This window comes from Mercenaria mercenaria, chromosome 12 (genome assembly GCF_021730395.1).
Source record: "Mercenaria mercenaria strain notata chromosome 12, MADL_Memer_1, whole genome shotgun sequence".
In the NCBI taxonomy this organism is placed as follows: domain Eukaryota; kingdom Metazoa; phylum Mollusca; class Bivalvia; order Venerida; family Veneridae; genus Mercenaria; species Mercenaria mercenaria.
The window spans coordinates 75,525,847-75,544,340 of NC_069372.1; the positions used below are offsets into that span (position 1 = coordinate 75,525,847).

Genomic DNA, 18,494 nt, shown 5'->3' on the forward strand with positions numbered 1-18,494 from the left:
GTAAACAATATGCATCCAGAGTTACTGCATTGATTAGCAGTATTTATAAACTAAATAAATACAAAATAGGATGTTCTAAAGTCCAAATTAATGTGCTGTATGTTGTGACTGGCACTATTTTAAATGTACAAACATGATCCTGTTAGGTCTTGAGAATATTATGGAGTATCCCATCTTGGTAACTCCATAAAAGGTCTTTTAAAAGTCACCAAGTACTGAATCCAAGCTTGCATTGCTAAGTGTACAAACTTAACTTTTACTTTTCTTTCATAAATGCTTTAAAAACTTATTTGCTATTCTCTATTTCTCTGATCTCTGACAAGGAACATTCAGTTGAGAAGGTGGCATACTTTCCTCCCTTGCACAGTACACCTCCCTCCCTTGCACTGCACTTTGCATGTTTGCTGCTTTCTCAATGGAAAGATTTCAAGTTAAAGTATTGGAGAAATAAGGGTGTCTAAATTGGAAGATTTGTCTAGTTTCTCACATCTGCATTAAGTAAGCAAGCGGTGTTTAAGTATGCGGTGTTCACCAGTCCATAACCTTCAGACAGGAAGTACTGGTGCTACTGGGCTCTATCCAGTAGGCCTTAAGGGAAGCGTCACACACTTAGCCACTCGGTCATCACCTACCATTTATTTCAATTAAGGTCATCATTAACAATCTTTCTCTAATATTCTACAGAATGGTCGCAATGGAAAGTACTGTAAATTTCATCTATGACTGTATTGATCAAAACTGCCATTCGATATTTTTTTGTATATTATGTTCTAGTTACTTGTTATTCTTGAAGCTAATGACAGACAAGGCAGAGAGATAAATAAACTGACTCCTCTTTCATGGTAGAATACCCATCATCAATGCAGATAAATATAGATCACTGCATAAAGTGCTAAAAACTGACAATTTCTGGGCATTGAGTTAAAAATTATATTATTGCCCAAAATAGAAAAGTTCAGCTTTTTCATCTAATTTTGGTCAGAATTGATGGCTCAGTTTTTCATGGTGATTAATTATTTTTAGGGATTTTTGTTGAGCCAGATTGCGGTGAGCTTGATATAGTTGTCACTTTTGGCAGGTTGGTGTGCGTGCTGTTGTGTGTCCATCTGATTTTGTCCAAACCGTAACTTTGACATGCATGGACCAATCATGTTTATATTTGGCATGAATGTTTACCTCAATGAGAAGGAGTGTCATGCACAAACTCCATGTTCCTATCTCAAAGGTCAAGGTCACAGTTGGAGGTCAAAGGTCAAATTGAAATTTGTCCAGAACATTTCATCTTCATGCATGGTGGGATTTTGATGTAACTTGGCATGAGTGTTCACCATTTTGAGACAGAGTGTCATGTACAAGAACAAGGTCCCTAGTTCTAAGGTCAAGGTCACACTTACAGAACAAAGGTGCTGACGAGCTCGAAATTCATTTTATAATTCATGAATGGTTAAGGCAGAGGTACATGCTATGCTTTATTGTTAGATGTTTCTTTATGACTGGTTAAGGCAGAGATACTAATTAGGACAGAGATGTAGGAATATTACCAGTTAAGTTATAGAAATAATGGTTACCCTTTATTGTTACAAACTTGTCAGTAGGTACTGGCTACATTTTAGAAGTATTAACTTAATTGTTATTACAGAGAAGTTTGGCTGCTGAACAGCCATTATAGTATAATGTAGGTTGATGTAGGTTGAGTTTCATGCTGATATATTGATGCTATTTCAAAACATACAATTTTTTCATGGAAAAAATCACCGAGTGTGTTGAAAACTAAAGGTTATTATACAATAATAGTACATTAGTTCATCATTAACCACATTTAAAGAAAAATAAATTTTTAGCCACTGTAATAAGCAAGTAAAGTCACATTTTTAAAGTGTCAGCCACTGTTAGAAAAGAGGTACCAGCCACTGAGTTAGGGAAGGTCACTTGTGTAAGTCATTGTAACAGTGTTGACTATAGTTGTTATATCATATCTCCACAATTGCTAAAAGCAAAACATTTTGTCAGATAAGCTTGCATAAAGCATATAGTGTTTATGGAGTGCAGACATTGATTCTGTTCTATGTTTAATGCAATAATTATAGTAGTGGTTTAGGAAAGATGTCTGCCAATATGCTTTATGCCCCAAAATTGAATACAGTTTAAGATACTACCTTGTCATTTACATTGTCAACTCATATAGATAGCTAGGCCGGTTTAAGCAAAATCAAGCCGAGACCTATAGTTAAGATTAAAAAGCTATATCTTACTTCATTTAGAAATAATTTGTTAGGGATATGGTAGGATAAGGCAAAGACATACTGGCTACAGGTTTCTAGAAACTACCATATCACTGCATCTTAAGGGTTGTATTTTTGGACTATATTTCAGTGGATAGGGATGATAAGGTAGAATAAGGTGTTTTTCTGCCACTGTTTGTGTGAAAGAGTACTGTATGATAGTGTTTAAGTCAGCCCTCAAAATATCAAGGTAATAGGTACTACCATATCATAAAATATATGCATCAGTTGTAGCCAGGCTATTACTTGGTTTAGTGAAAATCCACAAATCAAAATTGGAGGGTTGCTGGTCATGGTGATTTTTTTTTTTTTTGCGTTTGTAGGACATTTTTTTTTGCTAAAATTTTTTTATTTGTATTTGATTTCAGTGTTCTGCCTGAACATTCCTTTAAGTCATAGCACACTGATCATAGTGTGTTTTTTTTGGAATTAAACAATGCCTTTGAAAGTATATTAAGCAATAATTCAAAAGTTAGGTTACTGTAAGTCTATAGTTTTGATTAGCAGTATTTATAGCAATGGAATTCATCCAAAATTTGTTCAAAAACAAGATAACTATACATCACAGAATTTCATGGAGAACACTAAATTTCATTGCTAGGACTGTGGTACTGGTGATAAAAGCCAAAGAAAAAATGGCTACTGGTTAAAATTCAAACTAATCTATTTGCATATTTGATAATTTCTTAGTAGCTGTTAGGGATATGGTAGAATAAGGCAAAGATTCAATTCTGGCTACTGGTTTTGTATGAAAACTGCCATATCGCTACATTTTAATGGCAAGTTTTGGCAACCATCATATATTTTTTAACTAAATTTCAGTGATAGGGATGATATGGTAGAATGTAGGAAGATCATCAGCCACTCACTTCTTTCTGAAGCTGTATAATATAAATATCTGTATTGCAAGATAAAGAGCACAGTGTTTTATTCTGAAAATTATACCCATATGCAAATGGCTTTACCTATACATTTAGTTAAAAGATCGGAGACTTGTTCTTACAAGAAAAATTAATAAAAGGAGCATAACCTTTAAACTGCTACTGTCCACAGAGTTCTACAACAGTATTTAATTGTACAGATAGATCTAAGGCATTGGGTTGCTGGTTAGATTTACTTCTGATATATTTTTTTGAAAATATTAAAAGGTCAGCAGTTTCAGAGTTTAAACTTTTTATATATGATTATTAAAGTACATGACATTGTATAATTATATTTTGTTAAAAGAATTATACTATCAAGGAAATCTGAACATTCTGTTTTGAATAAGGTAATACTTACTGACTCATTGATTTAAATTGTTGAAAGAACAAGGAATGGAATTCAGTCTGTTTTCAGAATGAATGTCAAAGCCTCTTTTCTTACTTACTTGCTTTTTCTATCCTTAGGGCTATTTGCCCAAAGGCAACTGTCCTGTTCTGCTGCCAGGGTGGATATACAACCAAGCTAGCTGTCCCATACTTCTCCCAGGAATAGCTGCCCCATTCTTCTAAGACTGGAAACTCAAACCAGATAGCTGTGCCAAAAGTGCTGCCATGTTGAATTCCACCAACCCAGCTCTCTCTCAGCTGCCGAGGAGGATATTCAACAAGCCAGCAAACTTCCATACACCTGTCCTATATGGTCCTATGATTTCCTATACTTTTATCCAAAAAAAGCTGCCAAAACAGCTTGAAAAGGATGAATTCTACCAAGCTAGCTGTCCTACTCTCTCTAACACATGCAGCTATTGGGTAGAAACTCCACCAAACCACAGCCCCAACCAGCTATTGGGAAGGAATTCTACCAAGCCAGTTGTCCCAACCAGCTATTGGGAAGGAGTTCTCAAAGCCAGTTGTTCCAAGCAGCTGTTGGGAAGGAATTCTGCCAAGCCAGCTGTCCCCAGCCACCTGTTGGGGAGGAATTCTACCAAGCCAGCTGTCCCTACAAGCTATTGGGGTGGAATTGCACCAAACCACATAATGTCCTATATTTTTTTCCAAGTTAGCTGTCAAACAGCTTCAGAAGGAGGAATTCCACCAAGCCGCTTGTCCCATACAGCTGTGGGAAGGATTCCAGCAAACAATCTGGCCCGTACAGCTATTTGGGAAGGATTCCAGCAAGCTATCTGTCCCATACAGCTATTTGGGAAGGATTCCAGCAAGCTGTCTGTCTCATACAGCTATTGAAGAGGAATTCCACCAAGCCAGCTTTCCATTACTGTTGCCATAAGGATAGATAAACACTGGTAGATGGGAGAAAAATGTTTTGCTCAACTACAATGTAAAAAAACTTCCAATTTGATGAACACTTCATGTGTATCAAAGGTCAATTAGCAAGGAGTTTATTTTTGGTTTTCTATAAGCTTGAAGGGTGAATAGAAATTCAAACAATTACATCTTACTTAACAAAGTAAATTTTTCTTTTGATTAAGAGTCAGTTAGTCAATACACTGAATTACTGTCTAGCTGGACAAGCACAAAAATAAAGTAGAAGCAGTTTCATTAGCAATTCAGTGTTTAGTACATATAGTTCTGTATAGTGATTGGCATAATAACTTAATTTAGTAGTAAGTGTTTTTGGAAAAATAGTCTTGCCAAGTGATGATTTTATTGTAACAGAAAAGATTGAGGTGTTTCTGTAGGACAAGGTAGTCCAGCAACCTGATGCCTAAATGCCAAACCTAATTAAAATCATTTTCACAATGTGTATTGCATAAAAACTTCAAATTACAGTAGAATGCATTTATTAAATAAGCTTTTGTTCAGTTCAAAATTCTTCAAAGGGATCATGCCTCCAGACACTCTGTTCCCAGGTTTTTTCCCCCTCTTTTTGGCTAAGTTTCCAGGTTTCTGTTTCAAAGACCCAGTCTTCATACTTGAGCAGTAACGAAGATATTTTTTAGAGTTCAAGGTTAAGTACAAAATATGTTTGGTTGTGGTCTTCTTACAGACATTTTTATTTTTTATGTGTGTTTGAGCTGTATGATTGAGTTGCTAATCATTCTGACTGCTGAGGAGATACTTCTGTGAGGAAGTCCTCTTCTGAACTGGACTGTGGACTGTACTTTTTCAAAGCCACTGTCAAACTTGGCAGTCTGATGACACTAGAGTACCATATCATTATAATTGCTCAACTGTGTATGAAGTGAATGTTAAATGAAAATAGTTACTAGGATATTGTTGTAATATTTTTATGCACTGAATGAGTGACTGTTAATGAATTATCTTGGATATATATAATTAATGCAGTGAAAGAATGAAATGAATTATATTGTAAACACGAATGAATAATTTTGTAAAATTGTGCGAGTGAATATTGAATTAAAAATGATTTAAGTAACTTTTATTTTGGGACACAATAAGCAGACTGTAAAACTGTTGATTTTGTAAAAGTGGCAGGGTTAGGTTATTTTGTAAAGCAGTGGCAGGGTTAGGTTATTTTGTTAAAGACAGTGGCATGGTACATTAATGATTGTTGTTTTGTAAAGTGGCAAGAACTTTGAGTGTATTTAGTTTGTAAAAAAATGTGGCAAGGCTAAAGTTGATTTAATTTTTGTATCTTGGCAAGGTATTTTTAAGTGGATTTAATTTCTTATAGAGAAATTTCTGGTTACAGTGGAACATGCGCAAAACTTGAGTAAGTTTGCAATTTTTTTTTCTTCAATGGAATGACACTCAAAGGTCAAGTAGGATTAACTTAAAGTATTATTCAAGTAAACCAGTGGCAAAAACCTGATACTTAATATAGTATAGAATGGTTGTACAGTAGACAAAAATTTTTCTGTAATGAAGTGAACGCTTTTTACTCAAATAAGTTCAGCCTGGTTGAATTTAAGTCAGTTTTATTACTAAGTAAGTTAATGATATTGAGATATAGAATAGTTTTGAAATGAATTACATGATTGTGGCCAGTATCAAGTTTACAGTTCATTTTTCAAATGATAATTTTTTGAAATATTAGCAAAGTGGTAAAGGTCAATTTTGTATCTGATGAAACTTAATTTTTGGTATTTTCTAAACTCTAAATTCCAAATTAGTCATTTTTGCAGTCTTGTTCAGGTTAAAAGGTAGAGGAAGCTGAAATGATAGCTATATGGTGCCAATAGATTTAAGATAGCCATGAGTTAGCTACATCTTGGAGATTTTTCACATGTCTTTCAAATATTATGATTTCTGCTGCATTAAATTATTTTTATAGTCTTTGAGATTTAGCACTTAGGTAAATAAAGTAAACTAATATGATAGGTTTTCATTGGCTCTGTTTTCTGGCTGTGGCCAAGTTTTTTTTCTCTTTTTTTTTTTACTCACCGATGTCATTGGGCCTGACAGATCCCTTTACTGTTGATCCACACAGCTATCGTACCATTTAGGATCCTGGTGACTATATATCCACAAGATGGGAGTCGTGTTGGAGAAGCTTATCTACAATTCTGGGCCAGCAGTGTTTAGATGGAGGTTTCTCCAGTGTTTAGAGAGACGGAAATAGGGAATCATCAGGCGTTTTTTTCAATTTCCATTTCAGCTTTCTTTTTTATCCATATTTCAAGGTCTGTCTATGATAAATTCTCAGATCCTTTTGACTGCCAATCAAGACAGCTATCGGTACCATTGAAGGATTCCGGTGACAATATATCCGCAAAATGGGGTCGTGGAGGAGTGACAGGTCTGCATTTCTAGGCCGGTGGTTTGCTAGACAACTGTTGTTCCTATGTTGAGAGAGGTGGAATCAAGGATTTTCAAGATTTGTCTATACTAGATCTTTACCTGCCTAAAATTTGTTTATATCTGTTTAACTTGTTTGCATTGTACACTGGGCAGGATTTCTCTTTTTTTCAAGAACTTTCCAAAATATATTTTCATCACCAGAATAGGCAATGTTTTGTAAGCCCACTTAATTTTTACCCTATAATGTTAACATTTTTTCTTTCAATTTTTTTTTATTCAATCTGATTTAAGAAATGTAATAATTCTAGTAGTATTTTAGATTAAATATGTGATAAAACTAGATATGGTAAGGCCTTGGTGTAGCTGCTCATAAAGAACAAGTTCACATGCACTTGCATTATTATAAAGATAGTTAATTTCATTTTACTTATTCATTAAAAGTTCCGACTAAGTGTACAGTTTTGTTATCATAATATTTTATAAAGACACCCAGGTCAAATTCAAACATTAGCTAGTATGGACCAATGTCCAGTAAATTAGTCTATATTGTGACAGTTGATAGCATCTGTACAATAACTTAAAGAATTTTCTTTCAAGTAAGCCAGTATCCTGCAATAAAAGTTATTTAAAGTTTTGTAACATTATTAAATAACCAGTTCCTACCAGTATCTGCAGGATATTTTCCAGTACTGTAAAAATTGACAGTATCTCTTGATCACTTGATATCAGTGAGATTTAATAGAGATTAAAATATTGAATTTTGGCCATGTTTCTTTCATTCTTTTGGCAGCTTTTCCTTTTCTTTTTATTAATAATTTCAGGCATGAGAATGGTTGTATTCCAATGGCTGTAAGCATGAAAGCACCTGGCCTTGTGCTGAGGACATCTTCTGTGAATCGATTAAGCAGATGTATACAATGTACCTCTAATTAAGTGAGTATTGTGTTACAGAACTTATATATATATGGTTGGCTAAATCAGTTGTCCAACTTACAAACAGATGGCTTTCACCATTGTGTATTTATTGTATAACTGTTATATGGACAAGTAAGAAATTGCTCTTGGCAAAAAAGCACAGGCAGCAAGCTAAATTGGGTATATGGAAACGAATAAACTTGTAATCTTGTGTTTCATATTTTCAATGCAGCAGATTCATTGTTGTATTGTGCTTTGGATTGCCTCTGTGCTAGACTTTTGATATGGTATAGGCGAGAAAATTTCTATCCAAATATCCACTGTGTTTCCACTACACTGTTGTGAGCATCAGTTTAATTTAATCATTAAAGACACTTAATAATCAGCCAATCAGGACATTTTTATTTAATTTACTGATTTTAATTGAAGGTTGAGAGCTCTGGAAGAAATGTCTATTCTTCTTTGATTCAAACATGTATTTTACCTGTTTCTGCATGTAACTGTAAATTTCCACTCAATGTTTTGTATTAAAGGTAGAAAACAATCAATATTTGGCTTTTAACACGAAGAACTGCAATTTTGTCTGGCAATATTGTCTCTTTAAGTTAAACACGAAATCAAAATTTTTTTCATTTTTGTTATAGTCTGTGAGAGATTTATTTAAGAAAGAAAAAGGACACTTTTCATAGAGTTAGATCCCTGTGAGAAAGTTGTGTTTTATTATCTTTTATGAAATTATTTTATTATTCCCTATTAATATTGATGTCATATTTTGGTGTATTTTATTTTGGATATATCACGACAAGCAAATCCAAGACTACTGATTATGTTCAAGTTCATGTGATTTAGCGAAAATATACTGCGGGTCTATGTGCTGGTCAAAGATATGTATAAATGATAAAGTATGATTCGTGATGTTTATTGTCTGAGAGCGATTAGGGGTTTTGCAAAATAGAAACCGGTTTCACCTAGTAATCGAATCGGATCTGATTAACCAAGTAATCGTCCCATTCCTAGACTTCGATATAATTTCTAAATTTAAATTTGCGTTTGATAGATATTAATCTGAACCCGACAGGCAAGTTTTAAAAGTATGTATGCCCAAATGGTCACTTCTAAATACATATTGCAAATAAAATCTGTAAAAAGATCCTTTGGAAGCAAAGAATGCAACCAAGAATAATAATAGCAGACTCGGTTTGATTGAGTCTGTTCATGAGAGGTAATGAAATGTGCAACACCTCTCGCGCCCCCAGTCAGTGATACCTTACGTAATTTTGATGAAATTATTTGCTGTTTTATACTTGGACTATTTTAGCAAGTTAGTTTGGAAGCTTCTGTTTTTTTGTCTATCTTAAATATGTTTTGTTATTCTCTGCTATGAAGCTAAAGGGTATGTATAGAAATCCTGTGTATACATCGACCACCTCCATAAAAATTAGTACTAGTAGCTTCCCCACTTGGTGCTCTGCATTAAGAGGATAGTGCTGGGACTGGTCAGTCTGGTGTTAGTATAAAGTGACATGCCACATGACTGTGGCGTGATATTCCATTGAGGCAGCACTTTAAAATTGGGCATTGTGCTCACTGCTACAAGAAGACACCATCATTTATATGACTGAAAAATTGTTGAAAAAGACGTTAAACCCAAACACACACACTCCATCTCTGTCTGTTCCTCCAGCAATCTTGGTCGAGTCACGAGTTTGATCCTGAGGCAAGGCACATGTTCTCCATGACAGTTAAATAAAGGTGTCTGAAATTATTTGTCCTCCACCTCTGGTTCATGTGGGGAAGTTAGCAGTTACTATCAGATATCAGGTTTGTACTAATACAAAAACCAGGAACAATTGTTAGGGAAACTGCACACTGTTACATAACTGAAATAATACTGAAAACAACCCTCAACTCACACAGAAGCAAATAATTTTCTTTTTTATACCTTTAGGTCTTGAAACTATTTTAGAATCCAATCATAGCAACCCACCCCACATATCCCCTCCCTCCACTGTAGCTTAACTTTATGTCTGCTCCATATCTTCTAAACTGTTCAGAAGATTTTCATAAAATTAGCACCAGTTACGTACATCAAGATATCTTGCAGTGCACACAAGCCAGGTCACTAGTTTCAAGATCAGGGTCACAGAACTCTGATCAAATGGCATAAAGTTGTGTCCAGTCATTATTTTCTAACCACTAGTAGCATTAATTATCATTATCAACCAGATGGCACGCAAAGTGCACAATTCAGGTTACTAAGTCCTAGGTCAAGGTCTTATTTGAAGGTCAAAGGTCATGATTCTACTTTCTCTGTATCTGTAGCTGCATCTGAGTGTTTAAAACTCCTTTAGTGATAGCTCCAGTTTGAATCCTTCTTGTCAGTATAAAAAACTTTACACTTGAAATGTCTTATAAGCGAAAATATACAGTACACTTGAAATGTTGTTTCTTAGGGTAAACAAGTATTTTGGGGGTATTGCTTTCTCAAGTGATAGCTGTAGTGTCCTTACATGTCTTATTTCACTGTTTAGCTAAGTGTAGAGCACCCACCTTTGTCTGCTGTATTAGCTGTTGTTTCTCTTACTGAGTAATATTGTTGCATTATTTCAGTTGGTCTGCTTCACAGGGAGTCATTGAAGGTCAACTAGGTAGCAGGACACACTTCACAGATGGAAACTGTTTACATTATCTGGCTGGAATTTAAAGAGCTGAGACTACCATCAGGCAAATCTTCCATGTAATAACACTAACCCAGAGCATTGCTACTGTTTCTTCCACACAATAATACTGGCCCAGAACATTGCTACTGAGTCTTCCATGCAGTAACACTGACCCCAAAGTGTTGCTTTTCTATCCACAGGGCACTGGAAAATTCAGACAGATGACAGAAAGTAACCTGTCAGTAAGCATAATAAACTCTATCTTTACTATGTGATACTGAAGGCTTGGATTTGCTTAACATTGGAAAGAATGCTGAGATTAACATGCCACTCACTGTGTGTGACATAAATGCCAAAATCATTCAAATGTGGCAGTGAAAGATAGACATTAGATTTCAGTTAAATAACATTTACCTAATGTTCAAAGGTGGTTGTGAAAACTCACTGAATGTGACAAAGTTCAGATGACAGTGAAAGAAAGACAGTTATACTCAAATAAAACTTAGATGTGACCATGTAATTATTGATTAGATATTAAAATCATATTTAAAAGTGACAGTAGGTACAGTAAAATTGGGATGATACATCTTTTGATTGTTAAATGTCAAATAATAAAGTGTAACTGATTTTTCCAATGTATTTATATTATTTGGTTGAAACAATTATCTAAAGAAACAAACTAGACCTGAACTGTTTGATCATTTTGGAGTGGTTAGTAGTTGCATACATTTCCCACAAAAGACCAATGCAAATAATCTCTCTTTTGGAAGTCAACAATTTCCCTGGAGTCACATACACACGTATGCTGGCATTCATACTGTACAATGTGCTCCACCTACAGAACAAATCTGTTGTGCATTTTTACATAATTATATCTCCCATATGTAGTAGGGGAGAAATATTGACTTGGTGCTGTCTGTCACAAAGTTTGTCTATGTAACTTCAATACCAGTGGAGGATTTACACCAAACTTCCCAGGAGTGATCATTACCAAGCTTAGTTGTGCATATTGTTTGCATTTTCCAGTTCGATGATTTTCAGCATGGTTATGGTCCTTGATTAATGCTATATTTTGGCCACTTAAATTATTGGGTGGATTTCCATAAAATCTCATAATAGTGATCAGTGCCAAGCATCACGGCCAATTTTGGCATTTTCCGGTTTGATGATTTTCAGCAGGGTCATGGTCCTTGATTGTTGCTATGTTTTGGCCACTTAAAATATTTGGTGGATTTCCATCAAATCTCCTGGAGTGATCAGTGCTAAGCATAATTGTGCAAATTTTTAACATTTTCCAGTTTGATGATTTTGAAGTGATAAAGGTCGGGAATAATAAGGGACCTAGGACCGATCCTTGCAGAACCCTGCTGACAACAGGGGCCTCATCAGAGCTTTGACCATGATCTAGTACTTTCTGTGACCTGTGATTCCATATACTCTGTTTATGGTTAGAGACCACCAATTGTTTTCCCATAGACTTACATTGTAACATTATGGCGTGTATGGCCTTCCATACATCGAAACATGTATATCTAATTACAAGTTTTTCAAGCACTGTCTTAGTTCTACCAAAATATCAGACGAAAAACATATGAATAGTGATACTTTATTCAAGTAATTGAATGAGATGACACCCTGTTTACATCATTGACATGGCGGGAGAAATTCGTTTGATAAAACTTTTTTTCAATACACATAAAATGTAGCAAATTTTGTCAAAATGTATAATAAAATACTGAAAATGCAGTGAAAAAATATCAATTTTGAAAAAATAATCACTTCCTGGGTTTGTTTACATGACTGACCAATCAGAACGCACAGACGTTACCTTATTCCCAGGTATACACTTACCTCATTCCCAGTAAGTTCCCTGTACTTTTTTGAATTGGTGGTCTCTGACCTATAGATGAATGTTTCGTATCACATTTTTCAATTTTACAGTGATATTGTGATACATGATCCAATACCAAATGTCTTACAAAGTTTCATCAAGAAATGTTCAGTTTTCAGAAAGATATGGACAGTTTACTGAGGTCACCCCCTGTCGATTTATATGCCCAGACTCAGTCCCTGTCGTCGTCAGATTGCAATTTTTCGTGAAAATTTCAGTTACCTGCATTTGATTTGACTTGGAAGCTGAAATACGATTCATTCCGTAAAAAATAGAAATAAGGTCTAATAATTTTGATCATTCTCTAACGTTACATAGATAAAAATGATCCTTTTTGGCCCAAAAGCTCAGATAAAAATGGGCACACCTGTTAAAAAAGGAGGCCAAAATTTAACAAAAATCAAATTTCACGCTTATTTTTGCACGAAAACGTCTTTCTACATCGTTTACAACAGATTTGTGGCCATTTACATTACCTGTGGTGGCTTCTGACGAAAATCATGTTTTAGCTCTACTATAGGTTAGAGACCACCAATTGTTTTCCCATAGACTTACATTGTAACATTATGGCGTGTACGGCCTTCCATACATCGAAACATGTATATCTAATTACAAGTTTTTCAAGATCTGTCTTAGTTCTACCATTATCGGACGAAAAACATATGAATAGTGATACTTTATTTAAGTAATTTTCGCATGAATGAGATGACCCCCTGTTTACATCATTGACATGGCGGGAGAAATTCGTTTGATAAAACTTTTTTTCAATACACATAAAATGTAGCAAATTTTGTCAAAATGTATAATAAAATACTGTAAATGCAGTGAAAAAATATCAATTTTGAAAAAAATAATCACTTCCTGGGTTTGTTTACATGACTGACCAGTCAGAACGCACAGACGTTACCTTATTCCCAGGTATACACTTACCTCATTCCCAGTAAGTTCCCTGTACTTTTTTGAATTGGTGGTCTCTGACCTTATACAAATTGTTCATTCTCATGACTAAACATTCCATACTCGTCCTGGCATATAGTGTCCGTGCTAGAGGAGGGTGTTGGTTGGATAGGTGATAATGGCGCTGGTACATTGAATGTTAATGTCTCAATTAGTGGTTCTTCCTTGGGTTTCCTGCTATGTTTTATGTGTTATTTTGACATACTGCATTCCAGTCTTTCCAAGCAGGATCATACATCTAGGTGCCTTCATTAACCTTCACCCTGCTTAATTTCTACAATGGACTGGTTGTTCAGTTTGGGCAGTACCATTTATTATCCAAAGGGGTGTTCACTGAATATATACTGACTGAATAGCGAACAGTGCAGACCATAATCAGACTGCACGGATGTGCAAGCTGATCTTGGTCTGCACTGGTTGCAAAGGCAAAGACGTCACCAGCAAGCTAAAGGTTTTATGAGTAGTGTACTGTAATCTCAGGAACATTACCTCTTTTTCATATTTCTTCACTGTTACCTACAGAATTTTATACTTGTTAGAAAGACCACATGCAACTATCAGGCGGTCAACCAAGAAGGCATCAGCACATACTTATACAGTCTATGAGGGGCGTTCAATATGTAATGTGACTCCGTATGTAGTTCCGTAACCGCTTATTGTGCCCCCCCATGAGTGGTGGGGGCATATAGATTTGGTCTTGTCTGTGCATCCCTGCGTCCGTCCGTTTGTCCATCCGTCCGTCCGTCTGTCTGAAGTTCGTGACGCGCCTAGCTCGAAAAGTATTTGATATAAATTGATGAAACCTTGCATGAGTCTTAATCATGATATGAACTTGTGCACCTTCTATTTTTCATTTGGGTCCGCCCCTATTTTCAGAGTTATGGCCCCTGAAATAGTCAAAAATGCACATTTTTACCCTGTGACACGCCTAGCTCAAAAAGTATTTGATATAGATTCATGAAACCTTGCATGAGTCTTAATCATGATATGAACTTGCGCACTTCTTATATTCCATCTGGCTCCACCCCCTATTTTCAGAGTTATGGCCCCTGAAATAGTCAAAAATGCACATTTTCACCTTGTGACATGCCTAGCTCAAAAAGTATTTGATATAGATTCATGAAACCTTGCATGAGTCTTAATCATGATATGAACTTGAGCACCTCCTATTTTTTATTTGGGTCCACCCCCTATTTTTAGAGTTATGGCCCCTGAAATAGTCAAAAATGTACATTTTCACCTTGTGACACTCCTAGCTCAAAAATTATTTAATATAAATGGTTGAAAACTTGCATAAGTCTTTATCATGATATAAACTTCCACACCTCTAATTTTTTGACTGGCTCCACCCCCTTTTTTATAGTTATGGCCCCTAAAATAGTAAAAAAAATGCACTTTTTCACCTAATTATGTGCCTAGCTCAAAAAGTATTGGATGTAAATTCAGGAAACCTTGCTGGAGTCTTTATCGTGTTGTGACCTTGCACACTTGGCATTCTTCTTGAGAATCTTAGCTCTTATTACAGAGTTATGGCCCTTGAAATAGCCAAAATAGTGGATTTTTTGTTTGTGATGCTCATAGCTCAAAAGTAATGAATCCTTTGCATAAAATGTTTGTTGAGGCTTTACCCCATTAAGACTGCAAACATTTGAATTATTGCCCCTTATTTGTGACAAATGTACCAGTGGGGAGGCACACCCTGTGTCCTACAGACACATTCTAGTTATTTTTAGATGCGGTTTTTGACAAATTATAGAGCAATTTATTAATCCCCCGCCGTAGCGGAGGGATTATAGGAATGGTCTGCGTCCGTCCTTCCGTCCGTCTGTCCTTCTGTCTTTCCGTCCGTAACAAAATCGTGTCCGGTCCATATCTCCTAAACCCCTTGAAGGATTTTAATGAAACTTGGGTCAAATGATCACCTCATCAAGACGATGTGCAGAACCCATGAGTCAGCCATGCCGGCTCAAGGTCAAGGTGACAACTCAAGGTCAAATGTTTGAGCCTTCCATTTTGTGTCCGCTCTATATCTCTTAAACCCCTTGAAGGAATTTTATAAAACTTGGGTCAAATGATCACCTCATCAAGATGATGTGCAGAACCCAGGAGTCAGTCATGCGGGCTCAAGGTCAAGGTCAAGGTCACAACTTGGGGTCAAAGGTTTGAACCTTCCATTTTGTGTCCGCTCTATATCTCCTAAACCCCTTGAAGGATTTTCATCAAGCTTGGGTCAAACGATCACCTCATCAAGGCAATGTGCAGAACTTATGAGTCAGCCATGTCGGCTCAAGGTCAAGGTCACATCTAAGGGTCGAAGGTTTGAGCCTTCCATTTCGTGTCCGCTCTATATCTCCTAAACCCCTTGAAGGAATTTTATAAAACTTGGGTCAAATGATAACCTCATCAGAACGATGTGCAGAAATTATGAGTCAACCATGCCAGCTCAAGGTCAAGGTCACATCTAAGGGTCGAAGGTTTGAGCCTTCCATTTGGTGTCCACTCTATCTCCTCAACCTCTTGAAGGATTTTCATCAAACTTGGGTCAAATGATCACCTCATCAAGAACTCATGAGTCAGCCATGTCAACTCAAGGTCAAGGTCACAACTGAAGGTCAAAGGTTTCAGCTCTGTATCTCCTAAACCCCTTGAAGGATTTTCATGAAACTTTGGTCAAATGATCACCTCATCAAGACGTTGTATAGAATTCATGAGTCAGCCATGTCAGTTCAAGGTCAAGGTCACAGCTAAAATCAAAGGTTTTACCCTTTCACTATCCATAGCAGTGGCGGGGGATTTAGCTGTCTTTCAGAGTGCCTTGTTGCCTTGTTTACAATGCTTTATAAATTATAAAAATCGATAGATTCAAAGTAAAAATATAATCATTTGAGCGAGGTGTACTCTAGTATACTGGACAATCTTATGTCCAAAATACTGAGATTGTAATATGCAATTCCTTGATTCTGCTTTTCAACAACTAGAACTGTAGCTCAATTTTCAGTTTAAACAGATAAAACAAATCACGATCTTCACAAAAACATGAAAACTGAAATAAAAACGTTTATAAGAGTTTTAAATCGAGTGTCTATATTTTACTCGAAAAACGATAAGGTGAGAATACAATAAGCCTCAGTAATTTTGTCAGGCGCAATAATCATCGTTTAAAAAATTCTTGTATTTCAAGTTGATACTAGTTTCTTAATTCTCCATTGCGAAACTAGTTCTTACGACTTCGATTAATAGCTCACAGCACCCATTCCACATGGAATCAACCTCAAGTTTAGACTTTTTAGTTGTGTTGTAAAATTAAAAATGCAATAAATAGCTTAAAACAAATGCAAACTGGTCACAAATTGCTGTACTTCATAGAAAAATGATAGAATGTTGTGATTTTATAAGATATTCTATTTTTCTGAGACTCTTGATGCCCAGGACAAACCTAAATTATAATTATGTTCCAGTATACCCGAGTACACCTCACTAAAATGATTATATTTTTACTTTGAACCTGCTAATTTTTGTGCCCCCCCCCCCATGAGTGGTGGGGGCATATAGATTTGGTCTTGTCCGTGCGTCCGTCCGTCTGTGCGTCCGTCCGAAGTTCGTGACGCACCTAGCTCGAAAAGTATTTGATATAAATTGATGAAACCTTGCATGAGTCTTTATCATGATATGAACTTGCGCACCTCCTTTTTTTTCGTCTGGCTCTGCCCCACTATTTTCAGAGTTATGGCCCCTGAAATAGTCAAAAATGCACATTTTTACCTTGTGACATGCCTAGCTCAAAAAGTATTTGATATAGATTCATGAAACCTTGCATGAGTCTTAATCATGATATGAACTTGTGCACCTTCTATTTTTCATTTGGGTCCGCCCCCTATTTTCAGAGTTATGGCCCCTGAAATAGTCAAAAATGCACATTTTTACCTTGTGACATGCCTAGCTCAAAAAGTATTTGATATAGATTCATGAAACCTTGCATGAGTCTTAATCATGATATGAACTTGCGCACCTCCTATTTTTCATCTGGCTCCGCCCCCTATTTTCAGAGTTATGGCCCCTGAAATAGTCAAAAATGCACATTTTTACCTTGTGACATGCCTAGCTCAAAAAGTATTTGATATAGATTCATGAAATCTTACATGAGTCTTAATCATGATATGAACTTGGGCACCTCCTATTTTTCATCTGGCTCCGCCCCCTATTTTCAGAGTTATGGCCCCTGAAATAGTCAAAAATGCACATTTTCACCTTGTGACATGCCTAGCTCAAAAAGTATTTGATATAGATTCATGAAATCTTACTTGAGTCTTAATCATGATATGAACTTGGGCACCTCCTATTTTTCATCTGGCTTCGCCCCCTATTTTCAGAGTTATGGCCCCTGAAATAGTCAAAAATGCACATTTTCACCTTGTGACATGCCTAGCTCAAAAAGTATTTGATATAAATTCATGAAACCTTGCATGAGTCTTAATCATGATATGAATTTGCGCATCTCCTATTTTTCATTTGGGTTCGCCCCCTATTTTTAGAGTTATGGCCCCTGAAATAGTCAAAAATGTACATTTTCACTTTGTGACGCACCTAGCTCAAAAAGTATTTAATATAAATGGTTGAAAACTTGCATAAGTCTTAATCATGATATAAACTTGCACACCTCTTATTTTTTGGCTGGCTCCACCCCCTATTTTTAAAGTTATGGCCCCTGAAACAGCAAAAAAATGCACTTTTTCACCTAATTATGTGCCTAGCTCAAAAAGTATTTGATGTAAATTCAGAAAACCTTGCTGGAGTCTTTATCGTGATGTGACCTTGCACACTTGGCATTCTTCTTAAGAATCTTAGCTCTTATTACAGATTTATGGCCCTTGAAATAGCCAAAATAGTGGATTCTTTGTGATGCACATAGCTCAAAAAGTATATGGCCTAGAATAATGAATCCTTTTCATAAAATGTTTGTCGAGGCTATACCCTCAAACTGAGACTACAAACATTTGAATTATTGCCCCTTATTTGTGACAAATGTACCAGTGGGGGGCACACCCTGTGTCCTACAGACACATTCTAGTTATAATTTATTTAGCATTGTGTTCCCAATAAATTGCTCTATATGTGCCGACAACTGCATCTAAAAATAACCAGC

General features: G+C 36.0%; 1 long non-coding RNA gene across 1 annotated transcript in view; it reads left to right on the top strand.

The window, feature by feature from the left end:
* Positions 1 to 11,132, top strand: part of LOC123535327 (uncharacterized) — a 50,619-nt gene extending 39,487 nt beyond the window's left edge. The window contains exons 7-8 of the long non-coding RNA XR_008366567.1: positions 7,750 to 7,861; positions 10,454 to 11,132. This is a non-coding gene — a long non-coding RNA (uncharacterized LOC123535327). The remainder of the gene's footprint in view (positions 1 to 7,749; positions 7,862 to 10,453) is intronic.
* The last annotated feature ends 7,362 nt before the right edge of the window (positions 11,133 to 18,494 follow it).